At 41.7% G+C, this 10,627-nt stretch overlaps 1 long non-coding RNA gene across 1 annotated transcript; it reads right to left on the bottom strand.

Moving 5' to 3' along the window:
- Positions 1-4,865: 4,865 nt before the first annotated feature.
- LOC123168289 (uncharacterized) lies at positions 4,866-9,245 on the bottom strand. The gene is made up of 3 exons (XR_006484277.1): positions 8,539-9,245; positions 8,212-8,446; positions 4,866-6,241 (listed from the first exon to the last, which is right to left on the bottom strand). It is a non-coding gene; the product is annotated as an uncharacterized lncRNA (long non-coding RNA).
- Between the last annotated feature and the right edge of the window lie 1,382 nt (positions 9,246-10,627).

Consider the following 10,627-nt stretch of genomic DNA (forward strand, 5'->3'; position numbering starts at 1 on the left):
ACTAGAGCAAAAACTATATAGCTCAAAAGATATAAGTGAAGCACATAGAGTATTCTAACAATTTCCGAATCATGTGTGTCTCTCTCAAAAGGTGTGTACAGCAAGGATGATTGTGGTAAACTAAAAAGCAAAGACTCAAATCATACAAGACGCTCCAAGCAAAACACATATCATGTGGTAAATAAAATATAGCTCCAAGTAAAGTTACTGATAGACGAAGACGAAGGAGGGGATGCCTTCCGGGGCATCCCCAAGCTTAGGCTTTTGGTTGTCCTTGAATTTTACCTTGGGGTGCCTTGGGCATCCCCAAGCTTAGGCTCTTGCCAATCCTTGTTCCATAATCCATCAAATCTTTACCCAAAACTTGAAAACTTCACAACACAAAACTCGACAGAAAATCTCATGAGCTCCGTTAGCGAAAGAAAACAAAACAGCACTTCAAGGTACTGTAATGAACTCATTCTTTGTTTATATTGGTGTTAAACCTACTGTATACCAACTTTTCTATGGTTTATAAACTCTTTTACTAGCCGTAGATTCATCAAAATAAGCAAACAACACACGAAAAACAGAATCTGTCAAAAACAGAACAGTCCGTAGTAATCTGTATCTAACGCAAACTTATGGAACCTAAAAAATTCTGATAAATTAGGAAGTCCTAGATAATTCGTTTATTATTATTCTGCAAAAAGAATCAATTGAAAATCACGTTTCTGTGATTTATGAAAAATAATCACGTGCGCGCAAAAGTTTCTGTTTTTCAGCAAGATCAAATTAACTAACACCGTAGGTTATCGTAAAGGTTCTACATGGCACAAACACTAATTGAAACATAAAAAGACATCTAACCAGAGGCTAGATCAAAGATTTATTACTAAACAGAACCAAAAAGTAAGAAACTAAAATAAAATTGGGTTGCCTCCCAACAAGCGCTATCGTTTAACGCCCCTAACTAGGCATAAAAGCAAGGATAGATCTAGGTATTGCCATCTTTGGTAGGCAATCCATAAGTGGCTCTCATAATAGATTCATAAGGTAATTTAATATTCTTTATAGGGAAGTTTTCCATGCCTTTCCTTAACGGAAATTGGAATCTAATATTCCCTTCCTTCATATCAATAATTGCACCAATCGTTCTAAGGAAAGGTCTACCAAGAATAATAGGACATGAAGGATTGCAATCTATATCAAGAACAATAAAATCTAAGGGCACATAGTTCCTATTTGAAACAATAATAACATCATTAATTCTTCCCATAGGTTTCTTGATAGTGGAATCCGCAAGGTGCAAGTTTAAAGAGCAATCATCAAATTCACGGAAACCTAGCAAATCACACAAAGTTTCTAGAATCGTGGAAACACTAACACCCAAATCACACAAAGCATAGCATTCATGATCTTTAATTTTAATTTTAATTGTAGGTTCCCACTCATCATAAAGTTTTCAAGGGATAGAAACTTCCAACTCAAGTTTTTCTTCGTAAGATTGCATCAAAGCATCAACGATATGTTTAGTAAAGGCTTTATTTTGACTATAAGCATGAGGAGAATTTAGCACGGATTGCGACAAGGAAATACAATCTATCAAAGAGCAATTATCATAATTAAATTCCTTGAAATCCAAAATAGTGGGTTCATTGCTATCGAAAGTTTTAACCTCTTCAATCCCACTTTTACAAATTTTTGCATCAAGATCTAAAAACTCCGAATTCTTGGGACACCTTTTAACTAAAGTTGACTCATCTCCAGTCCCATCATTATCAAGATTCATATTGCAAAACAAAGATTTCATAGGAGACACATCAATAACTTTTAGATCTTCATCTTTATTCTCATAAAAACTAGAAGAACACGCCTTCACAAAGCAATCTTTCTTAGCACGCATCCTAGCGGTTCTTTCTTTGCACTCATCAATGGAAATTCTCATGGCTTTGAGAGACTCATTGATATCATGTTTAGGTGGGATAGATATAAGTTTCAAAGAATCAACATCAAGAGAAATTATATCCACGTTCCTAGCCAATTCATCAACCTTAAGCAATTTTTCTTCAAGCAAAGTATTGAAATTCTTTTGTGAATTCATAAACTCCTTAACACTAGTCTCAAAATCAGAGGGCATCTTATTAAAATTTCCATAAGAAATTGTTGTAGCAATTACCATAATTATTAGAGGAATTACTAGGGAACGGCCTAGGATTAAAATTTCCTCTATACGCGTTGTCACCAAAATTATTCCTACCAACAAAATTCACATTCATAGATTCATTATTATTCTCAATCAAAGTAGACAAAGGCATATCATTAGGATCAAGATAAACACTCTTATTAGCAAACAATTTCATAAGTTCATCCATCTTTCCACTCAAAACATTAATTTCTTCTATCGCATGCACTTTCTTACTAGTAGATCTTTCAGTGTGCCATTGAGAATAATTAACCATAATATTATCTAGGAGTTTAGTAGCTTCTCCTAAAGTGATTCCCATAAAAAGTGCCCGCCACGGCCGAATCTAAAAGATTTCTAGAAACAAAATTCAATCCGGCATAAAAAATTTGTGTAATCATCCACAAATTCAAACCATGAGTAGGGAAATTAAGTATCATTAATTTCATCCTCTCCCAAGCTTGTGCAACATGTTCATGATCAAGTTGCTTAAAATTCATAATATCGTTTCTAAGAGAGATGATCTTAGCGGGAGGAAAATACTTAGAGATAAAAGCATCTTTGCATTTATTCCATGAATCAATACTATTTTTAGGCGAAGACGAAAACCAAGTTTTAGCACGATCTCTAAGCGAAAACGGGAATAGTTTCAACTTTACAATATCATTGTCCACATCTTTCTTCTTTTGCATATCACACAAATCAACAAAGCTATTTAGATGGGTAGCGGCATCTTCACTAGGAAGGCCGGCGAATTGATCTTTCATGACAAGATTCAGCAAACCAGCATTAATTTCACAAGATTCAGCATCGGTAAGAGGAGCAATCGGAGTGCTAAGAAAATCATTGTTGTTGGTATTGGAGAAGTCACACAATCTAGTATTATCTTGAGCCATCGTGACAAGCAAGCAATCCAACACACAAGCAAACAAGAAGCAAGCGAAAAAAAGCAAATGGAAAAAGAGGGCGAATAAAACGCCAAGGGTGAAGTGGGGGAGAGGAAAACGAGAGGCAAATGGCAAATAATGTAATGCGAGGGATAAGAGTTTGTGATGGGTACTTGGTATGTCTTGACTTGTGTGTAGACTCCCCAGCAACGGTGCCAGAAATCCTTCTTGCTACCTCTTGAGCACTGCGTTGGTTTTCTCTTGAAGAGGAAAGGGTGATGCAGCAAACTAGCGTACGTATTTCCCTTAGTTTTGAGAAGCAAGGTATCAATCGAGTAGGAGACCACGCTCAAGTCCCACGCACCTACACAAACAAATAAGAACCTTGCAACCAATGTGATAAAGGGGTTGTCAATCCTTTCACGGCCACTTGCAAAAGTGAGATCTGATAGAGATGATAAGATAATACTTTTGGTATTTTTATGATAAAGACTGAAAGTAAAGATTGCAAATAAAGTAGATCGGAAACTTATATGATAGAAAATAGACCCGGGGGCCATAGGTTTCACTAGTGGCTTCTCTCAAGATAGCATAAGTATTACGGTGGGTGAACAAATTACTGTCGAGCAATTGATTGAATTGAGCATAGTTATGAGAATATCTAGGTATGATCATGTATATAGGCATCACATCCGTGACAAGTAGACCAACTCCTGCCTGCATCTACTACTATTACTCCACACATCGACCGCTATCCAGCATGCATCTAGAGTATTAAGTTCATAAGAACGGAGTAACGCTTTAAGCAAGATGACATGATGTAGAGGGATAAACTCATGCAATATGATAAAAAAAACCCATCTTTTTATCCTCGATGGCAACAATACAATACGTGTCGTTTCCCCTTCTGTCACTGGGATCGAGCACCGCAAGATTGAAACCCAAAGCTAAGCACTTCTCCTATTGCAAGAAAGATCAATCTAGTAGGCCAAACCAAACTAATAATTCGAAGAGACTTGCAAAGATAACCAATCATACATAAAAGAATTCAGAGGAGATTCAAATATTGTTCATAGATAATCTTGATCATAAACCCACAATTCATCGGATCTCGACAAACACATTGCAAAAGAATATTACATCGAATAGATTTCCAAGAGAAACAAGGAGAACTTTGTATTGAGATCCAAAGAGAGAGAAGAAGCCATCTAGCTAATAACTATGGACCCGAAGGTCTGAGGTAAACTACTCACACATCATCGGAGAGGCTATGGTGTTGATGTAGAAGCCCTCCGTGGTCGATGCCCCCTCCGGCGGAGCGCCGGTAAAGGCCCCAAGATGGGATCTCACGGGTACAGAAGGTTGCGGCGGTGGAAATAGGGTTTTTGCTCCCTCTCTGATGTTTTCGGGGTACGTAGGTATATATAGGAGGAAGAAGTAGGTCGGTGGAGCAACGAGGGGCCCACGAGGGTGGAGGGCGCGCCCAGGGGGGTGGGCGCGCCCCCCTGTCTCGTGGCTTCATCGTTGGTTGCTTGACGTCAACTCCAAGTTCTCTGGATCACGTTTGTTCCGAAAATCACGTTCCCGAAGGTTTCATTCTGTTTGGACTCCGTTTGATATCCTTTTTCTTCGAAACACTGAAATAGGCAAAAAAACAACAATCTGGGCTGGGCCTCCGGTTAATAGGTTAGTTCCAAAAATAATATAAAAGTGTATAATGAAGCCCATTAAACATCCAAAACAGAATAAATAATAGCATGGAACAATAAAAAATTATAGATACGTTGGAGACGTATCACTCAGGTACTGCCACTTCTTTCATATGGGGCTGTTGTTGCTCTATCATTGCCAAGAGACGAATTAATTGTATAGTCTATCATTTCCAAGAGGCAATAGGTTTTACAGGGACCTTTATGACAAGATCCATGTTTACTCGTTCCTCCTTTATAGAGCTAACAACAGGTGTTGTATAGGTCATACAACATGCTCCCCTAGATTACTCCATCTTCACTAAAATTGGGGTATCTTTAAACTTTATTATTTGGGTTTATTCTATTAAAACTTTCTTCTTTATGGCACTTTAAGCACCATTTTAGTATTCCTTAGTCTGCTTTCGAAACTGTTAAAGATCCAGGAATATAGCTATTTATTTTCTTTAGAGGTATTATTATGACCGTCGTACTCCCCCAGACGATCACATTCTTCGTTAATGGATCACTTTAGATGCATAATGTGCATCACATTATCTAAAGTATAGGCGAGTTTTAGCATTCTTAATTTATTTCATGTTTCTTTCTCCCCCTCGAACTGTGGCAAGAACTTTTCTACCACAATTTCGAAAAACCATTCATAACTCTTGTGAATTGAGGAAACTTTGATTATCTACTTCATTTATCTGATTACTTCATACGAAATGAAGTTATCTCTTAACTGGTATGGGAGTACTTTTTCCTCATTCCATTTTGGAAACTCAACAGAGTTCTTTATCATTAGTACTTTTCAAGTCACACTTGCATATCATTCTTATCTTTAGGTTAGTCTGTAACTTTTATTCTCTTTGGATTTATTGAGTGCTTAATGACTGATACACATAAGGTGTATGGTCGATACTAGGAAAGCATAATAGCTACTCAATACTTTTCTCCCAGAGTGGGACACATTAAAAGCACATGAGTCATCATATCTTTCTCCTGTCATACAAGATAAGTCTTTTGCCAAAATTTCTCCTGCCATACAGGATTTTTGACATAATACTATGTCAACTTTACCCCGCTATGCAGGTATTTTCCCAGACTTTTCCCGCCATGCGGGTTTTATCACAATCATCTTTTCCCGCAATGTGGGTAATTCCCTGTAAGGGACATAAATGCCAGAATTGGCTCTTTTGACTGCATATTCAATCATCGAATTCAGAAATAAAACCGAATGCTCTTTGACACACGTGCTTGATCCGACGTTGGTCAAATTACACGCATGTTGCTTGTTTCAACTCAAATCATGTTGATTGAATAATCTTCTTCATAGAGAGTACATGAAAGACATTCGTCAACCAAGACTCGCAATGATCTATCTCTTTCCTTTTCTTGGATTAATATCCAAGAACCTTTTCTTTTGAAGCCATTCTTTAGAGAGAACATACTCCCTCATGTTATGACCGTTCTTGGTCATCTTTTGGGTCAAAAGATCAACACTAAGGAGCATAAAAATAACCCCATGTTAGTCTGTTAAAGAAATATGCACATTAAACTTTTAAAACTTTCTTTTATTCTAAATCACCGTTGGGCAGAATTAGAATAAAACATCATCCTTCTACATTAATTCCATATCACCATTGGGAAAAAATGGAAATAATGCATATAACTCATAAACAATGTGATGATAGTATAAACTTTCTTTCATAGTGTGTCTATTAAACAACTTTGCTAAGAAATAACCATCATCATCAACTTTATTGCAGCGGGAACAAGAAATATACATTTCTCTGGTTCAAGAGCATTTCTTGATCTTTATCTGTTCTTTGAAAATTGATCACTCTGATACAATTAAGCTTTGAACATAAGACTCATAGAATTATAGTACTATTATCATCAATGTTGGTCAGAAAATAACAATACCATATTTTAACTTTAAAACAAATATCTTTCTTTTGTCATAGCGGAAACTATCCGAGTCTGATTTCACCCACAGGGGAAAAAACATTGCTAAGAACAGTTCTTCCAATTAAATTTTCCCGTTGGTTCCAATTTAATTGGAGGATAAAACTTTTACTTTGCAGCGGAAACTTTACAATATTCTATTCAGAAACAATTTTGTACTCTTTTACTCTCTAAGCAATTTTAACCGGTTGGTTCAAAAATGCATTAGAGAAGCAATAATTTAATCTTTTACTTTAATTCTATTCTCTTTTAAAAGAGCACTTTATTTTTATTTTGCAGCAAAAAACATGAATAAAAATTCATGAACTTTTTATTCTTTAGAGAAACTTTTCTTTGACAAAATAAAAATTAATGAAATTTATTATTTTCTTTGTAAAATTCATGAACATTTCTTCTTCTGAAAATTTTCTATTTTCATTTTCAGAGACTTTTATATTCTTTCACAAGATCACTTTTATTTATTTTATTTGCAGTGCAAAAAATGAATAAAAAATCATGAACTTTTTTTGGAAACATTTCTTTGACTTCTCTTTTTATGAAACTTTAAGAGTAAATAAAAAACCCGGTGGTTGGCCCGGCCACGGCCCAGCGCGCGCGCGACTGCTGGCCACGCCCTGGGCTGGTCCGCCTCCTCTCTCTGGGCCCAGAAGGCCCGTACGGTCTAGGGTTTAGATCTTGGCCCTCCACTGAAATCCAACGGCCACCCGATCGTTTCGGTGGGTCAAAACCAGCCTGCCTCGATCCTTCCGAAAACCCTAGCCCCATTCCGCTTTCCCCTCGCGCGCCCCCGCTCTCTGTCTCGCTTAGCGGCGGCGGCCTATGTCCAGGTCACCGGGCCACCGGGCCTGGCCGCCGGCGACGGCGACGACTGCCACCGGGCCGCGCCGCGGCACACTTTTCCTTCTCCTTTTCTTTCCTCCCTCCTATCCCACGCCTCATGTACTCGAGAGGCAGGGAGATGCGACGGAGCCATTCCCTGCTCCCCTGTGCGCCCGCGGTTCCCTCTGGCCGCCGGCCAGCCGTCGACGGCGAGGCTTCCCGGCGCGGCGAGGCTCCGCCTTTTCGTTCTTTTCTTTTCTGTCTTTCTCTTCCACCACTACCCGGCAGTGTGAGAGAGAGGAGCTCGACGGCGGAGCGGTCCGCGGTGGCGCCGTTGCCACCCCCCTCGCCAGCTGCGCATCCACCTTGCGGTGAACGCACCGCCGTCGAGCGGTTTGGTTGCGGCACCCTTTGCCTCATGTGGGGTGGTTCTTCGTCCTAGATGCCTCGGCTCACCGATGCGCATCGAGATCGAGAGGAACGGCGTAGCCATGACAGCGGCGCTCTTTGCCGGCGGGCTCAAGGCCCTGCTCCGATGATCTTCTTTGCCCTGTCTAGGGTTCTTCAGGAAGGGGAAGATTTTCTTTTGTGTTCTTTTCTACTGAAAATCCTAAACCAAACATTTGTCTGATACCATTGATAGATCAGTGGATCGCATAGGCTTAGGGATTAGCAGTAGTTCTACCTTCTCGTTGTAGCTCGAGGAGCTCCCGGTGCCGGCCATGGTGCCGGTGATGACAGAGAGTAGTGGTGGCGGTGCTTCCCGTCAGCACTGCACTAACCCTAAATCGGCAGGGAATGTAGGTGGGGTGTACGGCGTCGCGATGAACCTCGTATTGCGAGCCGCGGCCCCCACCTCTTTATATAGTGCAGGTGACAGTGGCCCACACAGTGGAGATCATCCTAACAAAGTAATCTACCTGTAGATGAACATATAGAATGGCTAGGCTGTTGAGGAACATTTCCAACCTTTGGAAAGCAGGAGAACTGAACTTTAGTGAATGAAATGTACTTGAGCAGGATATTGCAGAGAAATTCAGCCGGGAGGAGGAGGCCTCGGGAAGCGGCAGCCCGTCGCCGACGGCCGTGGAGCGACGGTGGCTACAGCCTACACATGAAGCCTTGCGGCGGGCTGAAGAGGAGGACGTCAGCCACAGACTCCGGCGGCAACCACGGTGCCGCAGAGGCGACGCGCGAGGCGCCGACGCTGGCTGTAGGAGAGCCTCATCGTGGTAAAGGAGTAGGGGCACCCGCACTTCCCGGCGAGCATGGCAGAGATGATCACGGTGGATGACGACGTCCGGGCGTCGGCGAGGGGCCTTGAGGAGCCGCTTCGTGCTACCTCACCTTCAACGCCACCGAGCACAAGCACGCCATCATCGCCGCGTTCTGAGCCACGGCACTATGAGCCTGCGACACGCTGCTCCGCTCCAAGGCTGCGTCTCTCTTGAGATGTCCTTCTGGGCTCAGCCGCCGCCGGTGCAAAGGACCTGCTCGCCATGTCCGAGGCCGGCATGGGAAGAGCCGCAGAAGAAAAGGACGCTGGGACGGGACGACCGGGCGGCGCCGCCGCCGTCGCTCCAGGAGAGCGAGACGGGGCCACGACGGACAAGGAAACCGAGCTCGGTGGTGGGGTGGGCAGGGCTGGCCAGGCGAGGCAGGAGGGGGAGGAGAGCTTTGTAGTCGTGTACGACGGTGGAGCGGTGGTGTCGGAGTCACCCGGTGCTTCTGAAAACATCCGAACAACCATCATGCGTCATCAGCAGAAAGTACACCGCAGGCCGTTCATGCATGCAACCGACCATGCATGAAGCCCCATGCAGCGGCAGCGTTTCTGGACTAAACGAATTAAGCGGCGCGATCGTAAACCGTACATGGATCGTGGGGAGGCGCACACGCGGGCGACCAATCATGCGGCGGCGACAACAAAGCGCATCCCAAATAGAAAAGGAAGCCCACACACGTACGCATCGGGCGGCGAAGTCAACAGGCCATGTTGGCCCACAAGCAACCGAATTCGCTAGGCGCACCAATACATCGATACGCACGTTCAAAAAATTTGAAATGAAAAACTGGACACACCACGCATTCGTACACAGCCATTTACCAAAAAAATACACGTGCCATGTGAAAGATTACCAAGAGGCCGTTTTCATCCAAGTGGGTAAATCTCAGGCCGAAAACGTCCCCGGATATAGGGGTTTGATGACTAATTCCTAATGTTGGCTGGATGCACACGTACTGACCTACAAGAGGACTTGATGGAATCTTACTGGATGGAAAAACGCCCACAAGCAACACACGCACGTGAGTGGATTTGATAGAAAAAGAATCATGTAGTGATTTACACTAACGTAGGCTACCTAAATACACTCCTAATCGGTGATTGTTTTAATGTCACAGCTGGATAAGAAACAACACATCATGGTTAATTCCAGTATGCTCCATCTCAGGTGGTTCATGTGGGTATAGTTGGGATGTGTTCTTTTTTTACGGATTTGTTGGGATGTGTTCTAACTCCTCTTACTTTGTAGCTTGCATATGATTTTTCAAACCATATTGCCTCAATATGAAATATAAGATTTGTGGTTTGGAAGTCGAATATTACAATTAGGACTAATTATATTGGTAGATGTTTTTTCTTTGAAATAAAACAGTATATCTATATCTATATCTATATTCTATATCTACTATTAAAGGGAGGTGATATTCTTGGTTTGGTCCGTCATGGTTTGGTCCGTCAACATATTTTTAAGATTTTTTCGTATGTCACAGATATTTTCTTCTATCCAAGGTGGTACTAAATTTTTATGCATACATAAATAAATAAATTATTCACCCAGAATTTCGTATGTGGGCTGCGCAACATTGTGGCCCGGTGGCTGCTAAGTTGGGCCTTCGACCTAATAATAATGCAGCAAAAAATATACATTAATCTGGGATTCAAACCCCACACCTCGCAATATCACTCTGACTACCATGACCAACTAGACAAACCAAACTATCTTGATCAGAGACGGTTGTATTAGTTTTATTTCGGAGAAGCACAAAGGCCGCACAATAGGGCCTCTGCCGGGCGCTCCAGTTGATGGGCCAAAGTC

The sequence above is a fragment of the Triticum aestivum genome, chromosome 1D, assembly GCF_018294505.1.
Source record: "Triticum aestivum cultivar Chinese Spring chromosome 1D, IWGSC CS RefSeq v2.1, whole genome shotgun sequence".
Classification (NCBI taxonomy): Eukaryota; Viridiplantae; Streptophyta; class Magnoliopsida; order Poales; family Poaceae; genus Triticum; species Triticum aestivum.